This window comes from Castanea sativa, chromosome 1 (genome assembly GCF_040712315.1).
Source record: "Castanea sativa cultivar Marrone di Chiusa Pesio chromosome 1, ASM4071231v1".
NCBI classification, from domain to species: domain Eukaryota; kingdom Viridiplantae; phylum Streptophyta; class Magnoliopsida; order Fagales; family Fagaceae; genus Castanea; species Castanea sativa.
Genome location: NC_134013.1, coordinates 80,621,170 through 80,645,106, shown reverse-complemented (window position 1 = coordinate 80,645,106; position 23,937 = coordinate 80,621,170). Strand labels below are relative to the sequence as shown.

General features: G+C 34.6%; 2 pseudogenes; both read left to right on the top strand.

Annotated features, from left to right (window-relative positions):
* Window positions 1-7,957, top strand: LOC142635259 (cysteine-rich receptor-like protein kinase 4; annotated as a pseudogene).
* A 905-nt stretch (window positions 7,958-8,862) lies between these two features.
* On the top strand, window positions 8,863-23,647 carry LOC142635250 (cysteine-rich receptor-like protein kinase 5; annotated as a pseudogene).
* The last annotated feature ends 290 nt before the right edge of the window (window positions 23,648-23,937 follow it).

Genomic DNA, 23,937 nt, shown 5'->3' with positions numbered 1-23,937 from the left:
ATGGTTCAGGGTGTTTCACCAAATGGAAAAGAAATAGCTGTGAAAAAACTTTCGAAAACATCTATGCAAGGATTTGGGGAGAGTTCAAGAATGAGGTTATGCTTATCGCGAAACTACAACATGTAAATCATGTGCAAGTTATGGGATTTTGCATTGAAAGGGATGAACAAATGCTAATCTACGAGTAAATGCCAAACAAAAGCTTAGACTTCTACCTCTTTGGTCTGATATCTTTAATAATTCCAATTACAGTATTTGAGATATGTTAAATGCAAATTTTCACGTCTTAGTTCTCTATTAGTACAAATATGATTGAATAACTGACGGTTCATAATCTAATTTTTCATAGACCCTCTCAAACAGCACCTATTGGATTGGAAAAAATGCATTGACCACTACAAAAAAAATGCCTATTAGCGACCAAGAATTTTTTACGGACCCAAAAAGCCCTCTAAAAAATTCTTATTTGCAATGACAAAATAAAGCCATCGCAAATGCTTGGTAAAATGTGAAATATTTGTGACCAACAAGAAAAGCTATCGCAAATATGTGTTATAGCCGTCACAAATACTAATATTTTGGAGGGAAATTTTCCCTCCATATTATTTGCGATGGACAATTAAAAATCTCTAGCAAAAAGTGTATTATTTGTGAAAGTAAAAAAAAGCTGTTACTAATACTAAATTATTTGTGAGGCTACGATCGACCTTCACAAATAATTATTAAACTGTCAAAATTTTTGAAGGGAAATGGTCCCACCAAATTATTTCCGATGGACAATAAAAATCCCTTGCAAAAAGTTTAATTTTTGTGTGGGTTAAAAATATTCCCTTACTAACACTAAATTATTTACAAATGCCACAATTGACCTTCGCAAAAAATCATTAAAAAAAAATTGGAGATAAAAGTTATTCTAAAATTCAAAGAAAAATAAAAACAAACATATAAACATATAGCACTTTGTATTCTTTAGATGAACCTTTTGTTTACAATCTAAAAAAAAACCTTTTATATACATCCTATATAAGAAATGTCTGTCCTTATTTTCTAAATAATTGTACCCATAAAAAAATGATAGCACTTTCAACTTCAGAATGGTAGCCTAAAATTTCAGAATTTCAGCCTTTTGTACTCTCTCTCTCTCTCTCTCTCTCTCTCTCTCAAAAGTGAATAAAAATTTATTCCCATTAAAATAATGCATAAAAGATGAGTTTATAAATCAAATGGCAATTTACATCCGATTGGTATGAAAATTGGCATACATGTTAAGAATATATAGAACATGTAATCCAATGGTTGGATTTTCAAAATATGAATTTAATAATAAGTTATTGGGTGATGTAACATTTTTTAGAGTTACATCACGTGTAACTTGAACTCAACTCTATATTTCTTAATTCAACGTGAATTTTGATAAATCTACCGTTAGATTACATTATCTTCATATATTTTTCATGCTTAAAAAATTTCAAAGTGATCAAAGATTAATAGCCATGTCATCAATCAATTGTCTAGATTCAAGTTTTAGTAGTTTAAAATAATGCATAAAATATGAGTTTATAGACCAAATAGTAAATTACATCCAATTGACATGAAAATTGGCATGCATGTCAAGACCATATAGAAAATGTAATCCAACGGTTGGATTTTCAAAATATGAATTCAATAATAAGTTATTGGGTAGTGTAACATATTTTAAAGTTACGTCAAGTGCAACTTGAACCCAACCCTATATTTCTTAATTTGATGTGAATTTTGACAAATCTACCGTTAGATTACATTATCTTCATACATTTTTCATGGTTACAAAATTTGAAAATAATCAAAGATTAATAAGCATGTCATCAATCAATTGTCTAAATTCAAATTTTTGTAGTTTAAAATAATGTATAAAAGATGAGTTTATAAAACAAATGGTAAATTACATCTGATTAGCATACATGTTAAGAACATATAGAAAATGTAATTCAACAATTGGATTTCCAAAATATGAATTCAATAATAAGTTACTGGATGGTTATATTTCAAATCTAATGGTTAGATTTCAAATCTAAGTATGGCACGGGATGGACATGTGTTGTGTACCTATATGGCTATATATATTCTCTCAATTTGACCATCCGATTGGTTTTAAATTTCACCAACATCAATATGTCACCATACTTTTCAATCTTAATGATCAAGATTTAAATATGAATTTCACCAAGTCCAGTAGTATCGGAACCATCTATTAAGTTTGATCGGGTTTGACCAACTTTGACCATGCATTTCTCTAAATCCAATCATTTGATTGTGACCATAATTTACTAGAATTAGTTTTTCATTATACTCTTGAAATCTAACGGTTAGATTTCAAATCTAAGTATGGCGTATGAAGGAGTGTACTTGTATGGTTATGTTTACTCAATCTGACTATCTAATTGACCTCAAATTTCACCAACACCAGTATGTCACCATACTCTTCGATCCTATTGATCAAGATCTAAATATGAATTTCACCAAGTCCAGTGGTATCGAGACCATCTATTGAGTTTGACTAGATTTTACCAACTTTGACTAAACTTTGACAGCGCCTTTCTCTAAATCCAACCGTTTGATTATGACCACAATTTACCAAATTAACCTTTCATTACACTCTTCAAATCCAACAATTAGATTTCAAATCTAAGTACGGTGCGTGATGAACATATGTTGTGTACTTGTATGGTTATGTTTACTCAATTTGACTATCTAATTGGTCTCAAATTTCGCCAACATCAGTATGTCACCATACTCTTCAATCCTCTTGATCAAGATTTGAATATGAATTTCACCAAGTCCAGTGGTATCGGGACCATCTATTAAGTTTGACTAATTTTGACTATACTTTGACCGCACATTTCTCTAAATCTAACCGTTTGATTGTAACCATAATTTACCAAAATTAATCTTTCATTACACTCTCCAAATCCAACGATTATATTTCAAATCTAAGTATGGTGTGTGATGGACATGTATTGTGTACTTGTATGGTTATGTTCTCTCAATGTGACCATCCAATTAGTCATATTTTTTTAAAAAAAGTAAACGTAATTAGTCACATATTAAAATTCTTACATAAATTTAATAATAGCTATGATCATTTTTTTAAAATTTTTAATAAGATAGAACATGTGAACCTCCTTGCCCGGCAAAACACATCTTTCATTTCCCACACAAAAGTTTCATTTCTCACACAAAATTTTTACTCACATTTCAGCTAAAAAATTTTACTTTTTACTTGCTCAATTAAAAATTTTCATTTCCCACTCCACAAAACTCTCTCCACAAAACTCTCTCATTTTTTCTTTATCTTTCACATGGCCTCACACACACACACACACAACCCAGCGGGCGCCGATGAGCAAAGTCGAGCCCAACGCCGACGAGGACGAGCCCAGCCCAGCCCAGCGACAACGCTGATGATGCCGAGCCCAGCCATCGACTCCTCTCCTCCCATACCCATCGGCTCTCTCTCCCTCACCAAAAGATCCTTTCTCCCTTTCTCCCTCTCTCCCCTTACCACCCCCATACCCATTCATTTTTCCTCACCATATCCATACCCATGCCCATACCCATTTTGATTTTGCTTGGTAAGTTATTTATTTGATTTTTTGTTTTGATTATTGTGAAATTTTGGGTTTGGATTTGGATACTTAACATTAGGTTATTTATTTAATTTTCAATTTTTATTTTTGTAAAATTTGGATTTGGATTTTGTGGTGTAATATGCAGATACTTTATTAAATTTTTTTTTTAATGATTTCTGTGAAATTTGGGTTTGGATTTGGTGAAGTAATATAATTTTTGTGTTTAGGCTGCATTTTGTTATGGTTTGTTTGTACCCTTTCTTTTTGTTCATGTCTATATCACTGCACTATGGCACTTTGCTAGTGTGGTTTCTGTGTTGGAACCCATTTATGGGTTTTCTACTTTGAAAAAGAGCAAGTCGAATTACTGTTGACCCTACCTCCGGTGATCAACCTCTCTTCAATGAGGACAAGTCAATTGTTGTGACGGTTTGTGCTTTCTAATTGCCCCTTTCATAATATTAAGAGCTATTGTGTTTTGGCCCTTTTCATAAATTGAATGATGTTAGGATATTGCAAATTTTACTGCATCAATAATTTTTTTTTTTAAAGTGTATCAACTGGTCGGGCACTTTCCGTGCCAAATTCATTGACAACTTAATACAACCTTTGTAACTATTGTAAAAGAATAAATATGTTCTTACCATGCTTTTTTTTTTCTTCTTTTAAATTTTGTTTGCATTAGCAGGTAATAATGGAGTATGAATTATATCGTTCTATAGTTAGATCAATTTAATCTATATTCAATAGTTTTATATTATTGATGAAGTTTCTATTGAACATCAGGTCAATGGTGAAATTTATAATCATGAAGATATGAGGAAGCGATTGACAAATCACACATTTCGCACAGGCAGTGATTGTGATGTCATTGCACACCTGGTGGGTGGCTTAACCTTGGCATATCATATCATTTCGATTGATCATGTGAAACATGTTTTCTTTAAAAAAAAAAAAAAAACACACGAATGATAGTTTCATGTTGAATTATGACCTATGATATTAGTTCTTGTTTTACAAATATTAACAGGCTTCCTTAATCTGTGTATGTAGTATGAGGAATATGAGTTGCTGAAGGGAAAGACCCTTTATGCCTTTGGGCTTGTTTTTGTGTACTTGGCGATCTGTGGGGTTATTGGTGGAGTATTTGGGTCAGTGGTTGTGCATGGAGTTAAAACCTCTTTTAGTTGGCTGAAGTGTTTTAAGGTCCTTAATGCTGATATATATCTGTATTAAAAAAAAAAACTCCAATATATCTGCTTTGAGTTTTCACTACAAAAAATTTAGAAGAAAAAAAAAAGTTGAATTTAGGCACATATACATTTGAAACTATTGTTTGGCCAATATGAGAAAGTTTGTCTTATTAGTAGTGGAGATTTGTGAAGAAATCCGTTTAAATGGTTGGTCTTCATGCTTTTGTAGGTAGTGTGTGTGTGTGTGTATATATATATATATATAATCTCTGTGTGAGTGGATGGTTGCCTTAAGTGGCTACTCTTTCCTCAGAGTAATTTCTTATGTGTGTGTGGATGGCTGCCTATATTAGATGACAAACAGGCCTTTGTTTGTACTTTTCACAATCTCTTATGGGTCTTGCCCCTTTCCTCCAAACAGCATTTTGACCAAGTGGGTTTTTGATTTGTGCAGGTCTGGAGCTGTCTCCACGTGAAGGCCAATTGAAAGGTATTGTCCTTCTTTTCTCATTTGTGCCATTGTTTCTTCTTTTTCTTCTATTTTTCATGATGTGGTCTTCTTCCTTCGTTCATTCTTCTTCTTCTTCTTCTTCTTTTTTTTTCTTTTTTATTTTATTTTATTTTTATACCTGTTGCTTCTTGTTCTTTGTTTTAAGAATTCCACCGTACACATATGCCTTAAGAGAATTGAAGATGCTCATTTTTTTCTCCACTTGGTTACATATGCTTGCAATACTTTAATGTATTTTAAAAAAATTGAAAAAGAAAAACCTTGACCTTTTGTTGTCTTCTTTTCTATCTACCCATTTTGGAGACTTGGAAAAATGCTCCGTTTTCCTCTATCCAATACCAAAATGTTAGGGTTTTGTGGAGAATAGGGGTTCTTTACCTTTTCATTATGTTCTAATGCAATCTATCTCTTCCTTTGTGTTTTCTTAGTTTGAGTCTTTGGTTGTATTAATATAAAATTATAAGTTCTGTGTGTTCAAGTTGTTCATTTACAATGTGCTTTTAGGGATTCCTTATGGCTTTCAAGTATGTCAACATTTTGCCTGCTAGTGGAAGGAAACTTTTAAATGGGGTAATACTCGTCGACCCCAAAATTTTGAGACTAAAGCTTCTTGTTGCTGCTGTTGTTGTTGCTGTTGAATATGTCATGCTGATACTCACTTATTATTAACTTACTTTGCAACTTAGATTTACCTATCAGCAAATTTGAGCACCATAACTCATTGTTCCCACTATTTGTGTAATGCAGTTGGTCTTTCCACTTTTACTTCTATGTTTGATATTCTCTCAACTTGGTTTTACTTCCATGTTTGATATTCTCTCAACTTGGTCAAGCTATCACCATTGAGAAAATGCTTGTATGGTAACAATTATACTTTTCAATCTATGATTTCAAAGCACCACAAAGATTTTTTCTTTCTTTCTTTTTAATTACAATTTCATTCGTTTACAGGTGGTTTATTTGCATTATGTGGTTCTGCCAAAGGGTATAATTTTGATTTGCTTTCTGGTTGATGGTTTCAGATGCTCGTTGATGATATTGGAGAGGTGACAATTACTAATGATAGTGCTACAATACTGAAGATGCTATAATTTTTTGATGGCTTTTTGTGTACAAAGAACCACATATAAACAATTGCATTTTTTGAAAGTGTTGAAGGATTTGTTTAAATATTTTGGAACTTTGATAATGGTTATAGACAATATGTATTTGATAATATATTTCTATGTTAATATAATATTAGTTTGGAGACATTTATGGTGTTATCTAGTTACATTTGTGGTATTGTCTTAGTGGAGCTAAAATTATTACAGGTTATTTGTAATAGATATGTGGGTTTAGAATCTAGGAGGGGGGAAAAAATCACCTATAGTGGTGGGCAAAAACTGCCACTGAAGGACTAACATTTTAATATAATTGAAGACTTATAGCAACATTTTTGACACGCCGCAATAGTGCAGTTTTTTAGTAGTGCAAATAACTAATTGTGAGGGTATAAAGGTCCTCACAAATAGTTGTTAACGACGACTGCTTCCCCTCGCTAACAATAAGTCGTCGACTTTTCTCGTCGTTTGGTAATATATTTGTGAAGGCGGATTTATTTAGTAACGACGGTGAATTGCCCTTGTAAATTATCTATTTGCGAAGGTATGGTCGCAAAATATCTTTTAGCAACAAGAGCAAATACAACGGCCTTCGAGGGCCATATATCCTCGCTAATAACCTTTTGTGACGATATTGGAATTTTTGTGAGGGCATTTTAACCTCGCTAGTAGACTCTTTTTTTGTAGTGGACATTATTGAAGGGGTAACTCAAGGGCTTCTATATCTACTAGAATACGCAAGAATGATAATAATTCATCGAGACTTGAAAGCTAGTAACATTTTATTGGATGAAGAGATGAAGCTGAAAATCTCAACTTTGGCACGGCTAGAATTTTCAAGAAAGATGAACACGAAGCAAACATGAGTCGGATTGTTGGAACATAGTAAGTCCCTCTGCCTGATAAAGCTTTATAACCCAAGATTTCTTGTTAAGCAATTAACCATGTTGTTCAATAATCCAAAAATGCAGTGGTTTTATGTTCCTCCCGAATAAATCCAAAAGGGTGTATACTCCACTAAATCTAATGTTTATAGCTTTGGAGTTCTGCTTATCCAAATCATAAGTGGCAAGAAGACTACTAGTTATTATGGCTTGGATGAGAATCTAAACTTCCTAGAGTATGTAAGTTACTTTAACAAACGTTGCTAGAACAAATGTGGATCAAACATTACTAGTTATTATTTTTGCATTTCAAAATGATGGTTAATGTTTTATATTTCAGGCATATGAGCTATGGAAAGCTGGCAAAGGCATGGAATCAACTCTAGATGATACAACTTCATCGTGTAAACTAATTCAATGCATTACACTAATTCGATGCATGCACATAGCTCCTTTATGTGTTCAAGAAAACACAACTGATAGGCCGTCAATGTTGGAAGTTTCCTCAAGGCTAAAAAATGAAACCATGGCTGTGACAATTCCAAAAACGCCTGCTTTTTTAACAAAAAGAGATGAAGATGATGAAATCAACTCCAAATTGCAGCTAGAAATTTGTTCGGTTGATGATTCAACAATCTCACAAGTGCTTGCCTGTTGATTGAATGTTGTGGCCTTAGCGTGGAACATATAAATTATATAGGTTCATTGATGATTAAAAATAAAAATGTCAATGTTTTTTTATCATAGAAATAATATTTATGCTCATTCAGAGTCATTTCTACTGTTACAATCATTGATGCTCATTCACATTAGTTTTAATTCCGGTGCTTAACCCAATCCGATCGTTCTATATATGGAATCAGATGCATTAAAAGTCTCTCTATATTATTAACACAGTGAGCTGTTGTTTTTACTTATTGGAACTAAAAAATGTGAGCATAATGGGCTCTCTGATTCTCATCTCTTGTCAGGCCAGCTCAAGGCCTTGGCCACTTTGGGCCAGTCTTAAGGTCTCTTATACCCCCCAAAAATTTAGAATGGTCCCAAAATATTGTAGGATGATAATTAAATTTTTTTTTTTTTTAATGCCGCCTTATATGACCCATCGAGGCAGGTTAATAACACGGATTATGGTATTGGTGCATGGATTGGGAGGGGCTTGTCAGCTAGCAAGTTAGTTTTAGGATTGCCTTTCTATGGTTATGCATGGAGTCTAAAGAACCCAAACCACTAGGAGTGTTTTGGTTTGGTTTCGTTCGGTTTTTTTTTTAACTGGCCAACTGAAACCGACCGAAATAGTTGAAACATTGTCGGTTTCGGTTTGTTTCGGTTTCGGTTGGTTTTTCGATCGATGTTCGGTTTCAGTCAACATCATAAATTCACAGTCACAAAAAGAAAAAAACAATTCAACATCACATGGGGTTATCGATCTTTCAATAAGAAAACTAAAACTCAAAATCACAATCACAGATTCACAGAAAATAGCATTGATTCAATATTAAACAAAACCCAAAATACAAAAAAGAGAGGGTTATCGAGAAATGTCACCGTGAGAAACTGAGAATGAAAAGATCAAGCCGGCGTGAGGAGGCTGGTGTGTGGAGGTGGCGACAGAGGCTGATTCGTCTAGAGGCGGCGGCAGAGGTAGATCAAGGCGGCGACAAAGGTAGATTCATGTGGAGGTCGGCGTGTGAAGGCGGTGGCAGAGGCAGATTAAGGTAGCGGCAAAGACAGATGCGTGTGGAGGCGACGCAGAGGTAGATTTGCGTGGAAGCCGGCGTGGAGTGGAGGCTGTGAGAGGGATTGGAGTGGAGGCTGTGAGAGGAGACTGGTGAGAGCTGAGAGGGACTGGAGTGGAGGCTGATAGTGAGGGTGAGAACTGAGAACGTGTGGGTTGTGGGCTGTAGGGTTTTTTTTTTTTTTAGTTTAATTAGATTAAGTTTAATTAGATATCTAATTAGTAATTAGTTTAATTATAGTCACTTAATCTAATGATAAAATGAAAATTGAAAACATGAAATGTAAAGGCCGGATCATATTTAAAAATGAAAGGCCCAAATGTTTTTAAACAAAATGAAAAGCCCAAATATGTAGAGGAGGCCCAAATATTTATAAAATTTACACTATATATATAAAATATATTATAATATGATTTGGTTCGGTTCGGTGCATTCAAACCTACCACTGAAAACCGAACCGAATATTTTTGGTTTTAAAAAGTCAAAACCAAAACCGAACCGAATCAAAAATTTGGCAATGGTTCGGTCAGTTTGTTCGGTTCGTCGGTTTTTTGCACTCCCCTACAAACGACAATGCAATAGGTGCACTAGCTATAGGTCCAGCTGCCATTTCAACCGATGGGGGAGCCATGAGCTATAAAAATATCAAGGGTTATATATGTTCACAGGGCCGGGGCTGCTATAATGTATAATGCTACATATGTAGTAAATTACTGCACAGTCGGATCGAATTGGATTGGCTTTGATGATGTTGAGGTTGTCAAAATCAAGGTTTCTTATGCCAGGGAGAGGAAGCTACTTGGTTACTTGGTTTGGCAAATCCCATATGATGACAATTGGGTACTTAATTCAGCAGGTAGGAGATGCTGCACTCTTGCTATATTCTATTTCGTTTTTTTAATTTCTCTTTTTTCAGAAAGGTAATATAATAGCCCTCATTTTTAAATAATCAAATAATTGACTAGGTAAGCATGTTGTTTTCAGTGCATTAATAACCAATGATGATGGAGTAAGGGATTTCAAGTCAGGGGAGTCAAAGTTTAATCTAAAAAAAGCAATGAAATTTTAAATAATCATTTATTTAGTATTAACAAACTATTAACAATGACAAAAATACAAAACATCATTTTTTTTCCTTACTATGTATATTAGAGCATTTGCATCAACTCACACAAAACTTATTGTCTATTTTAGCATAATTTTTTTTTTCTATTTTACATACTCATTTTTTTAAAACATCTCACATAAGATTATTTATTTTATACTACATTTTATTAAAATACCATTTCATTATTTATTTTTTATTACTACCCCAAATCATATATCTCTCTTCCTCTACAAAAAACCACTACCCTCAATCTAAATAATTGCTAAAATATTCATTTGCATAGCTATAGTAACTGTGTAAATTTACACAACAATTGTAGCATAAATATATTTTTGTACAGTAATATATATACACACACTGATGTGAGTTTATTTTGTGGTCAATTGGCCAACATTTGGGGTCTTATACTATTTTATAACAATTGATACAAATGTTCTTCCAATGAAATCAATGTAAAATTGTAGGGGAAGGGGACCAAGATTTTCAGAAAAGGGGCCTCAAATATAAAATTATAGAGAATACAACTACTTTTTTCTTAGTCTTTTTCCCTTAGGGTCCATTTGGTTAGAGGATAGAAAAGTGGAATGATAGAAAATGAGCAAGTGATGAAAAAGTGGAGGGATAAAAAATTTTAATTTTCCCTCACATCGTTGGTTGGAGGGGTGGAAAAGTACAATGATGAAAAACTCTTTGGTTTGGTTGAATAGGAAAATAAGAAGATAGAAAATATAATTTGTATAAATTTACAATATGTCCCTATTACATAAAATAATAAAAAAAATCACATATTATATTTTTATTAAAAGATTATATAAGAATGGGAACTTCATTTTAAAAAAAGGCGAAAATACACTTTTGGTCCCTACATTTTGGGTCAATTCCCATTTTAGTCCCAAAATTGATTTCGTTACTAATGTCATCCCTAAAAAAAGAAAATCGTTTCTAAAATGGTCCTTGTTGTCAGTCAACTAACGGAAAAATCCTACATATCTAACGGAATGCATTGCTTGCTGACATGGCGCTAACGTGGCCATTAAAATATTATTAAAAAAGATTATTTGGCATTTTTTAAATACCACGTCAGCATTTTAATTAATTAAAAAAAGCCAAATTAGATAATTTAAACTAAATTAAAAGACAAACCTTAAATCTAATTAAAAAACAAACCTTTAATTTCTTAATTTTAATTTAAACTAAAAATACAAATTTGATTTAAACTGGAATTTTAATTTCTCAATTCTCAGTTTTAAAATTTTTTATCACAATCCTCTACATCAAACCCCAATCCCAACCCCACAAGCCCAAGTTACCCAACCCAACATCAAATTTTGTTAGTCACCAACATCACAGCATCAAATTTATCCCTCTCTCTACCCATTGTTCTCTCACTCTCTGTCTCTTTGATTTCTCTTTGATTTGCTCCATACCCAGACACCCATGGCCAAAGACACCAAGCTCCAAACCCAGAAACCCATGGCCAAAGACCCCAAGCTCTGTCTCTCATGATTTTTTTTTTTAATTTCTCTTTAATTTCAATGATTTCTTTTCATTAGACCATTTTTTTCATTAGCCCATTTAGAGAGAGAGAGAGAGAGATGAGGAGATAATGAGATGAGGCCGGCGGTGGTTTGGAGTAGATCCAGAGGAAGGAGGTCGGTGGTGGGTTAGAGCAAATCAAGGGGAAGAAGGCTAGCGGTGGTCTAGAGTAGATTAGGCCTGATCCTAGCCAAGAATGGCGAAACCTCTCTCTACCTCACCCTCTCTTTTCCTCTCTTAGGCCCGATCCCGGCCATGACCAAAACCCCAGGTTGTGGCTCTCAAACCCATATGATTGGGTTGACAAGGGAGATGGTGGGTTTCGAGTGATGCAAAGCTTTTGATAGGCGGTTGTTTGGGTGATTTGGGTTGTGGATCTTGGACGATGATGTCGTCAGTGTTCTTGTGTTGATCTTGGTTGATGATGTGGATCTTGGATCTTGGAGCAGATGGTGTTCTTGTGTTGTTCTTATGTGTTCATGATTAAGATGAATTTGGAATAGGAATTTGATAATTTGAATGTGAAATTTATGAGTTTATGGATTTGCTGGAGATTGGTTGGTTTGTTGGATTTATTTCTTGTTTTCCTGGCATTGATGGAGATTGGATTTGGTTGCTAGAAATTGGATTTAGTTGCTAGGTTTGTTTTTGGGATTAGGAAAAAACATGAAGAACAAATTGCAATGTTCTTACCAAAAAAAATTAAAAAAATTTAAGGCTTAAATTAAATTAGATTTAAGGCTTTTTTTTTAAAAAAAATTAATTTATTTTTCTTTAAATTTTCTGACATGGCTTTTAAAAAAAAAAAAACTAATATGCTGACGTGGCATTTAAAAAATGTCAAATAATTTTTTTAATAATATTTTAATGGCCACGTCAGCGCCATGTCAACAAGCAGTGTATTCCGTTAGACACGTAAGATTTTTCCGTTGGTTGACAAATGGCAAGGACCATTTTAGAAACAATTTTCATTTTTTAGGGATAACATTAGTAACGAAATCAATTTTGGGACCAAAATGGGAATTAACCCAAAATGTAGGGACCAAAAGTGTATTTTCACCTAAAAAAAATTAAACTCAAGAAATTCAATAACCCAATATTGTTTTCTTTAAAAAAAAACACAAAAACTGATGAAAAAAAGGAAACAAATAACGCCTATAAAAACAAAAAAGAAAAAATTGATGGGAAAAAAGAGAGAGAGAAAGGAATAAAGCCTAAAAAAAGAAACCAAAATTGATGGGAAAAATAAAAGAAACAAATGGACCACTTTACTCCAAGAAACGTTCATAGAAGTGAGTGTTGGCCGGTCAGTATTTTACTCCAAAACTTTGCTCAACATTTTTGTTCTTATTTTTTTCCCATTTTGGGGATTGAGTTTGGTGGATTCAGAGAGAAAATAGCCTGACTTCACTATTTTCTTTTTGTCTCCCTCCCAACCAAACACACTATTTATCCATCTTCTCTCCACTTTTCTCTTTTTCATTTTCTATTCTCATTATTTTCACTCCAACCAATCAATGCCTTATAAGGTCAGTGGAGCCAGGCCCCTTTGAGCCTCCACCTGGCTCCATCCCCAGACAAGACTAATGTCAAATTTTGGCCAAGGCTTGTCAAGATGTCGATGGCCTACCCTGTTCAATCATTCATATAATCTTTGTCTTTTCTTCTCTTTTTTCTTAGTTGCAAATAACTGAATTTCGGTCAAGTGAAGTTTATCATGAGAACTTTTAGAAAAGGTCCACATGAGCTTAACCATTGATCTTTAGTTTAACAGTAAGCCTATGAGCATGGAAAATTTCTTGAAAATTTCACTCTCTTCTTTGTATTGTGGTGGGCTCAAATAGGTGGCGGGTTGTAATTCTATGTGAGAAAGGATGTGAAATGGTGACTGTAGCAGCAGAACTGTTTTCTTAAATGGTCTTTGTCCTAACTTGGCAGGCCTTTAGCTCCTGGTTATTCATGCATTTCATTGGCCTGACTTAGAAACAGATTTAGACTTCAATTGCTAGTTATTCCAGTTAAAGATATATTGGTTTATTTGTTAATTATGTGATGGCCCAAGTATGCTGTAAGCTTATGCACACCTAAGCCAAGTTTTCAATCTCCATATTTCCCCTACTATCTATCCACTTGATCATATGGTAACAATATAGCTGTTAGTAGCTTCCTCCGAAGAAACTGGCCTTCAGGCCGAACAACATAATTTCGTGTATTCGAGATCTTTCACTTTTGCTTCCGCTTTCACTAAAATTCTCACTACAATATTTTCCTATTTCACTTTAATTAACGTTAATGTGGCCAATTGCTTCTGTCTTTCACAATTTATGTTATTATGTTCCACAAACATAGCTGTTGGAAATATATGCGTGAATAAAATCTCACATTGACTAAAAATGTCAACAGGGAATGGTTAATATAACATAGTTGGACTCAAACTCAAAGGTAGGGCTGTCCAACCCACCCGGCCACCCGCCCAACCCGCCCAAACCGCCCGTACCCGACCTGCTTCCACCCGATCCGACTTCTCCGGTGGTTGGACGCGGGTCCCGTTCTCCAAAAACTGACCCCGGCGGGTCGGTTTCGAGTCCTCTCCTTCAAAACCCGTGAAACCCGACCCGCCCAAAGAGTATGAACGTTCTGCGAATTCTCCAGCCTTCCGACGAGATTCGAGGAGATCCAAGTTGATTTCCGGCGAGATTCGAGGAGATCCAAGCTGATTTCGGTGAGATCTCGACCATATTTGGTGAGATCCGGCGAGATTCGAGGCGATCCAAGCTTATTTCGGCGATTTTCGATGCAAATGAACTGAGTTTTTGCAAATTCCGGCGAGTGTTTTGAAGATTCCGGCGACGTTTGCAGAATCCGGCAATCCTCTGAACCAACTGAACCGACTGAAAACTACCCGAACCCGAAACCAACTCAACCGATTGACGCCGGCGGTCGGTTTCGGGTCCCTCCGCCTTCCAACCGACGCCGGCGGGTCGGGTCCGGGCTGGGTCGAAAACCGACCCAACCCGACCCGTGGACAGCCCTACTCAAAGGCATTAGTCTTTTAGGTTAGGTGGTGTCCCTATATATTATATTAACAACTTAATTGGAGGATCTCCAAGATGTGCGGCAAGGGTGGTGAGGTATTCAAAGTCCCTTTCCTTGTGGGGACATAGCAAGCCTAAAGGGCCCACACAAATGATCTTGGAGAAGGACCCAACACAAAGGAGTATTGTTAATGGCGCTAGATCACAATGAAGCATGCCGTTCCAATTGACAGGAATGTATGGGCTGGCTCTCATGGATGAGCGTGTGGGGTTGACATGTGGTTCCCATGGATGACGTAAGAAAAGCTCATGGATAACGTGCTAGTGATGGAAATAGCCATAGTCAGTGAAGGAGCAAGTAAGACTTGGTCGAAACCCACAAAGAGGAAGAAACTCACTCGTGAGAGAGAGATTATTAGAAATACACATATGAGTAAAGTCCCACATGGAATAAGAATTTTAAAAGATGACTTGATATAACATAGTTGTGCCCAAACTTAAAGACTTAAGTCTTTTGAGTTAAGTGGTGTCCATATATGTTAGATTAATTACTCAATTGAAGGCTCCTTAAGGTGTTATCTCCCCAATAAAAGCCCATCTTAGTTTCCTTTCAATCTCCCAAAAGATTTTCCAAATTCTTCAACTACACAAACAACGACATCACATTACTCCATAGAACAACCAAATTTGGGAACCCAGGCAAGTTGCAATGTCATCACTATCTCTCCAAACATATTGGCGACTCCATTCACGCCAACATTGTCGCTAGATCAACAAGCGACAGTCGCTCTCATCATCGTCGACCAAACTAACATCACCATCTGCATTCTGCCATCCTAAATCTAAAGCTAACTCTCTCAAAAACCAATGTCCAAAGTCCACGAGCCCTTCACCGCCATCACTATCAAGAATGCCTTAAACCAATTTATAAAAACTAGAAAAATTAACCTCAACCAACCTTCCACTCGCGGCAAAGAGTCTTGGAGTGCCAATTAACAAGCCACAGGAACTTTGATGCACCACCACGTCTTCCCACGCACTTACACTAACCAATACAATAGATCCCTTATCACGCGCTGTCAAACTCTCTGTTCATGCTCTCTCTCTCTCAACACACATTGCATGCGTTGATTTAGGACCAAAATTGAAAATTAACATTAATTTCCAAACAATATAATTAGTAGACACTATTACAAAACTATATTTTTTAATAACATCTCGAGTCTAAAAGACTCGATTTTGGGCCTAAAAATCAAGTCTTTGAGGGTCGATTTTTATGGTCAGATTTTGTCTGATGTGGCATTTTTTCCACATAACGTCTAACTAGAAATCGAGTCTCTAAGACTCGATTTATAAGTCAAAAAAATTATAATCATTCATACTCCAACAAAAACACTATTTTAGACCAATTTTCAGACAAAATCCAAATCAAAAAAAAATACCCACAGATGACCATACCCAAACCCCAGCTTTCAAACCCCAGCTTTCAAACCCAAATCAAAAATAAAAAATCACCAAATCTTTGTCACCCAAAAAAAACCCAATCCCTAAACCAACCAAGACCTGAAGGAGGAGGAGAACGATTGGTGGTGTTTCTAATGTGATTAGTTACCTGTGGTAGTTGCAAAGGTCGTGGGTCTTGTTCTCTCATTACTAAGAAAACTCTCTCTTCCATGGCTGTGGAGCACCAAAGCTAGCATCCATAGCACTCGGTCGGAGCCTTCAGTGAGGAACTAACAGCAGCGGTAGTGAGGAAAAGCTCGAAAATTCCTAGACAACTGTTTGGCGCATTTTCAAACCCAATGCGCTGCGTGGGTCTGACGCGACGGTGCGGTGGTGGCGTGGTTTGGTTGGATCGGGTTCTGGGTTGCTTGGCGCGAAGTGGACTTGCGAGTGCTGGTACTAGGCTTGTGGTACTGAAGATCTGAGTCCAGAAAAGGATTTAGGGTTTTGGAGGAAAAACTTGCCGCGAATGTTGCCAGCAGTTGCGGCTTGCCGGTGATCTTCATTTTCGAAAGCTAGATTCGCCCATTTAGAGAGAGAGAGAGAGAGAGAGAGAGAGAGAGAGAGAGAGAGAGAGAGAGAGAGAGAGAGAGAGAGAGAAGGTGTTTGAGTTTGTGTGTGTGACAGTGAAACTGTGTGTGTGTGAGAAAGTGAAATAGGAAAAAATTACAGCTGAATATGTGGGCTTATAAATCGAGTGTTAGAGATTCGATTTTCAAGTGTAAAAGACTCGATTTTTAGGCCCAAAATCGAGTCTTTTAGACTCGAGATATTAGTAAAAAAATATAGTTTTGTAACAATGCCTACTAATTATATTGTTTGAAAATTAATATTAATTTCCAATTTTGGCTGTTATTTTAGCATGTCAATTTCATCTCTCTTGAGTCAACTTAACCCAAATACATGACTCAATATCCAAACCCCGAATCGACTCATTGTTAAACCATTAGACCAAATTGTTGAACCAAGATCAAATTATTGACTATACCATTGACTTTGACTTTGACCAACATTGACTTTTAGAGTCTATTTGTTCATTTAGGGCTCCAAACGAGTAATAAGAGTGTAGTTGGTATGAGCTTATGGGCTCAATTTTAATTTTTATGTACAGTTTTTTAAAACTTCACTTTTTCTCACATTTTTTTCCCATATTTTTAACTTTTTTTTTTTTCAAATTACAAGCATACTTTAGCACACTTTCAAATGGAACTTATATCAACAACATTTTTACAACAATTTTTGCAATAAATTTGAAGTAGCAAGTTACTACTGGTTTTAATTTGACCCACCACTGATATTATTTTTTTGTCAACTAGTAATAGTCGGTAACAACTTGTCACTTAGGATTTATTATAAAAATATTGTAAATATAGCATTTCTCATATATAAATGAGATTGATTTTTATATCTTGACATATTAGAGGGTGTTTGGGAAATGATTTTGAGTTATGTTATTTGAGTATTTTTAATATACGTGTGCGTGAAAAAATAAGTAAAAATGTGTGTAATATTGTTTAAAATGTGAGTTATTGTGTTAGAACTAATATGTCAAGCAGGGCCTTAATCTCTCATTAAATTATTGAGTTTGCGTTGTCAACTCAAGAGGAAAAAATTAATGGACGACCCAAGTCCAAGTGGCGACTATTGATGATAGTCTTGACTACAACTATTACCGCTGCTCTATTACTAGGCCTTGCAATATGGTACTTACGAATGAGAATACTCAAATCCAAAGGTAACTTTTCTCTACTACATGTGTTACCATTTACCATCTATACTTAAAAGCAAGGGCGGAGCCAAGAATTTTTATTTAGAGGTGCCGAGTTGCGACACTAATATATTAGTCAAGACAATCTTTCACACACACATATACATACACACTTTTTTATTTGATAAATTACACACACAGAAAAAGTTTAGTATTTTCTATCAAAATTATGTTTGATGACAATCTTTCATTGAATAAAATAAAATTCATCTTTTACCATTTCCATAGTCAAATTCTTAAAAAAGTTTGATTTTCAATACAAATTATCAAATTGTGTACCAAAGTGAGTAAAGAATATTTCAATTGAACTAATGAAATTTTTAAAAACATGAATGCTCTAAAATTTCTCCAAACATATTTAAAATTATCTTACCCTAACCCATTATGTGGCAACTAAAGAAACATTTCTCGCATAGTTTTAGAAAAAAAAAAAATTTAATAAGTCAATGACTTGATTAATCGCCACATAATGAGTTAAAAAAGATAGATCCAAACATTTTTGATGCCAAGCTTTATAAAAAAAAATTAACAAATATAAGAACACATTTTATAATAAAAAAATTTGATAAAAATAATATTTGTTTCTATAACTATTCAACCAATTATTTTTTTAAGAGTATGATTGGACTAACTCAAATATTTGAGGGAGCCAACTCCTATTTTTGTATGCTAAATTTTCAAAATGTTAAAATAATTATAAATTGATAAAATTTTGGGGGGCCATGTGTGTAGCTCCGCCCCTAGCCAAAAGGATTTTCTTATAATTAGCTAATCACCATGATTGAGGAATTGAAATTTCAGGGCCTTTTCTCTGTTCTTATTCTAATTTTTTCCAATCTTTGAATGGTAGTTACAACTAAAGAATTAGAGTCTGAAGTTAATTGTATAGGAGTTGCTGCGGATTCGGAGAGCAGTGTTCCTAATTAAGTCTTTAGTTTAGTCGACATTGAGGCAGCTACAGATAAATTTTCAATGGAAAAGAAACTTGGAGAGGGAGGTTATGGCCCCGAATACAAGGTAAACTTTTGTTAGACTCTACATTGTGGCGTTGCCCACCTTCATTACCGGGGCTTCATTTTTCACACTAAACAAATTGGCAGAAACATGAATTTATCTATAAAATCATTGATCCCTCTGGAGACACCTAAATGGTGGGCTCAATTAGTAGCTGCTCTAGATTTTTTTTTTCTAGGATAGCTGTTAAGACAACTTAGATTATACAAAGTGAAATAGAAAAAGAACTTAAATATATTGACATCACAAAAAAAAAAAAAATTGCAAATACGTGAAGTTTTACAATTTCATTCTACTAAAAAAAAGAAAAAGCAAAAAATGACTAATGAGAGATAAGGTAAGAATTGAGAATGCTAAAATGAAGGTAATAAAGTGAGAGAGATTCTGAAATAATGATAGAGAAGAGAAAAACAGGGGGAGAGAGAGAGAGAGAGAGATGCATAGAGCAATGGATGATACCTGCTACAATTGTGACTCGAGCTGCCAAAAAAAGCATAACTACTACGACAACAAAGCTGAGAAGAACAGAATTGTTAGTGTTGCTGAAGAGAACTCATGGCCGGCCACAATATCTTTGTTAATAACTTTCTTAGGGAAAAAAAATATTAGCAATTATTTTTATGGAATGGATTGAATGAGTTACAAAAAGAACTTAAATATATTGACATCACCAAAAAAAAAATTGCAAATACATGAAATTTTACAATTTCAATCTACTAAGAAAATGAAAAAGCAAAAAATGACTAATGAGAAATAAGGTGAGAATTGAGAATGCTAAAATGAAGGTAATAAAGTGTGAGAGATTCTGAAATAATGAGAGAGAGAGAGAGAGAGAGAGAGAGAGAGAGAGATGCATAGAGCAATGGATGATACCTGCTACCATTGTGAGTCGAGCTGCCAAGAAGAGCATAGCTACTACGACAACAAAGCTGCGAAGCACAGAATTGCTAGTGTTGCTAAAGAGAACTCTTGACCACAGTATCTTTGTTAATACATTTCTTAGGAAAAAAATATTAGAAATTATTTTTATGGAATGGATTGAATGAGTTACGAATTTGAATGATTAGGGGTTTTTATTTTTTGTTTTTGAATGAGCATTATCGTTCAATATTTTGTTCATTTGTTGTTGTTTGGTGTAGTCTTGTTGTTGTTTGGGCTATTTTAGCTATTATTTGGGATAATTTTTATTGTTGTTATTTGGGCTTTATTTATTTTTATTGTTTAAGGGGATAAAGATTATGTTTAGGGGGCCAATATTATTTTTGTTAAACCCAAATTCTTGGGATTCTCAAGTCACGGTATTCAATATTTTTTTTAAGGTAGAGAAAACACATTTGTTTTAAAATAATCATATATATAAATTATTTTTCAAGTCAGGGCGTTCATATGAACATCTTGAGCTCAATGTAAAGCCACCTTTGGCCTCAATGGACTTAAAGGACGTGCCTTAAATCCGGAGGTCCCAAGTTTCTTCCACCATACTATTGGTCTATGAGATTTTCAGTGTGTCCCATGGGTAGGGAGTAGAATAGAGTCGCCAAAAGTTGGGACCACCAGTTTCCTATATGAAAATTTTTAAAAATAAAACCATTCTTATGGTATATTTTAGGCAAAATTATCATTTTGATCCCTACATTTTGTGTCATTTTCAATTTGGTCAATACTTTTTCCCAACAATCAATTTGGTTCTCATATTTTGAGGTCACTTTCAAAATGACTGCTAAGAAAATATAGGGACCAAATTGACTGTTAGGAAAAAGTATCAATCAAATTGAAAATGACCCAAAATATAGGGACCAAAATGGTAAAAAGTGGACCCCAAAATGGAGATTTTTTCTTTCCCAAAATTATAATATAAAAGGATAAAATGATTATTTTTTAATTGATAATTATATATGCAAAAAAATTTGCTTAAATTTGTACCCTTAGGCTTTAAACTGTATTAAGCTAGCATTGTTTCTAGCATTACTCTTTTAACATCATCAAATGTCTTGAAGTTTCTTATTAGGTGAAAGATACCAATCATAGGTGTCTTTGTTTTGTCAAGGTGTGTTACCAAATGGAAAATAAATAGTTGTGAAAAAACTTTCAAAAACATCTACACTAGGAATTGAGGAGTTCAAGAATGAGGTTATGCAAACTGCAAAACTACTACATGTAAATCTTGTGCAAGTTTTGGGATTTTGCATTGAAATGGATGAAAAAAAAAATGCTAATCTACGAGTACATGTTGAACAAAAGCTTGGACTTCTACCTCTTTGGTCTAATATCTTTCTTCTTCCAATTATAGTTATTGATATATGTTAAATGCAATGTTTCACATCTTAGTGCTCTATTAGCCCCAATATTATTGCGTAACTAATTGTTCATTATCTAATTTGTCATAGACCTTGTCAGACGATACATATTGGATTGGAGAAAACGCATTGACATTATTGAAAGGGTAACTCAATGGCTTTTATATCTTCAAAAGTATTGAAGAATGATAATAATTCACTGAGATTTAAAAAGCTAGTAACATTTTACTGGATGAAGAGATGAAGCCCAAGATCTCGGACTTTGGCATGGCTAGAATTTTCAAGAAAGATGAACAAGAAGCAAACACAAGCCGCATTGTTGGAACCTAGTAAGTACTCTACTTAATAAAGCTTTATAACCCAAGATTTCTTGTAAACCAATTAACCATGTTCTTCATAATCCAATAATGCAGTGGTTATATTCCACCTGAATACATGCAAAAAGGTGTATACTCTACTAAATCTGATGTTTATAGCTTTGGAGTTCTACTTCTACAAATCATAAGTGGCAAGAAGAATGCTTGTTATTATGGCTTGGATGAGAATCTAAACCTCCTAGAGTATGTAAGTTACTTTAACTTGCTAGAACAAACGAGGATCAAAGTCTTGAATTTATTTTCTCTTGCCAAGTATTATTTTTTAATTTCAAAATGATGGTTAATATTCTATATTTTAGGCATATGAGCTATGGAGAGAAGTAAAAGGAACGGAATTCATGGATCCAACTCTAGATGATACAAATTCAAGGACAGACCTAGGATTTCAGGCTGGGGGGAGGGGTCTGAGTTAAGCAAATTTTTTTTTCAAATATGCATCTATATAGTATTTAAAAAGTATCAACCAAGACAAATACACAAAAATCATTGTTTCTTAATATATTAAGATACAATCAACTACCAGCAAAAACAAAAGACATGAAACACTGTTACTTCTTAATACAATCATCTATGAAAAGGGAACTCGACGCTCTTTTAAATCTTCAAAATCATCTATGAGTGAATCCAAACTAAATGTCAAAATTATATCCTTTTCAATGTGGAAATTTAGTATTTTTCACTTCTTTTCAATTTATAAATTTATCTAATTTAGCATTATGAGTTAACAATAGGCGCAAGTGAATCACTGTTATTTTCCTAAATTTATGTGACAATTTACTATATTATATGATTTATTATGCACTACCACCAAAAACTTTTCCTAACTTTACCCTTTTTTTTTTCTATTACTTGTCCTTATTATTGCACAACTACCAGTTAACAAACAATCAAACATATTCTCTCTCTATCTCTTTTATCTATATAATATAAGAGAGAGAGAGAGAGAGAGTCACAAACATAGAGTGACGGAGAGTAACAAAGCCAAAAAACCAAAAAAAAAAAACACCACAGGCACAGATTCAATTCACAATCACCAACATCAATTCATCAGTATCAGTAAAAACACAAATACCACAAGTCCACAAGCATAGATTGTTAGATTCTGAGATTCACAAACAATCAAAAATTATATTAGGTTTTGAAGAATAGAATAGATACTTGTGAACTGTCGGGCTGGGCAGATTGAGCAACCAACAGGAAGATGGGTCTCGCATCGGCGTGGCGGCGTTGGTGAGTGGCCATTTGGGTTTGCGACAGGCGATAGCTGACAGGGATTGGGACGGGTTTGCGAGATGGGTCTCACATGATGGCGGCGGGGGCAGCGAGATGGGTCTCTCTCCCATGGTGGTGGCATCACAGCGTGGGTGGTGGCAAGATGGGTCTCTCTCGCCTCTCACTCTCTCAGTTTCTTTGTACTACTCTCTAAACCATCTGTCTCGCCTCTGGCTTTCTCTTCTTCTTTTTCATTTTGTTTTTCCATTTGGTTTTGGACTACTGGATTATAGTGGGTTTACTCTCTCTCTTTTTTTTTTTTTTTTACATTTACATGGGCTCTAGGTTGGCTGCCTCAATGGGATGGTTCAGGATTTTTGGAGGGGGGCCTGGGCTATAAAGAAAGGGGGGCCCAAGTCTTCTTCTTGTTTTTTTTTTTTGAAAAATTTACTTACTAATTTTTTTTTTTGGGCCCGGCCCCCTTAGGCCCCCACCTGGGTCCATCTCTGTACAAATTCATTGTGTAAATTAATTCAATGCATGCACATAGCTCTTTTATGTGTTCAGGAAAATGCAATTGATAGGCCATCAATGTTGGAAGTTTCCTCAATGCTAAAAAATGAAACTCTGGCTGTTACAATTCCTAAAAAACCTGCATTTTCAACGAAAAGACATGAAGATGACAAAAACAACTCCAGATTGCAGCTAGAAATTTGTTCGGTTGATGATTCAACAATCTCCCAAGTGGTTGCCCGTTGAATATGGAGGCCCTTGTGAGACATATAAATATATGTTCATTGATGATTGTTAAAATAATTTTTTTTTTCCTCTTATTTACAGTCATCTTTATTAAAGTCATTGGTGCTCATTCACAGAAGTTAGTTCTGGTGCTGAACCCTATTTTACTATGGATATATTAAAGACAGTCATTCTATATTATTAAGACACTGAACTATTAATTGTTTTATATTTTTGTAACTAACAACTTTCGCATAACAGGCTCTATGGTTCTTCTCATCTCCTATTCTGATGTTTGTCTCATTTCACAT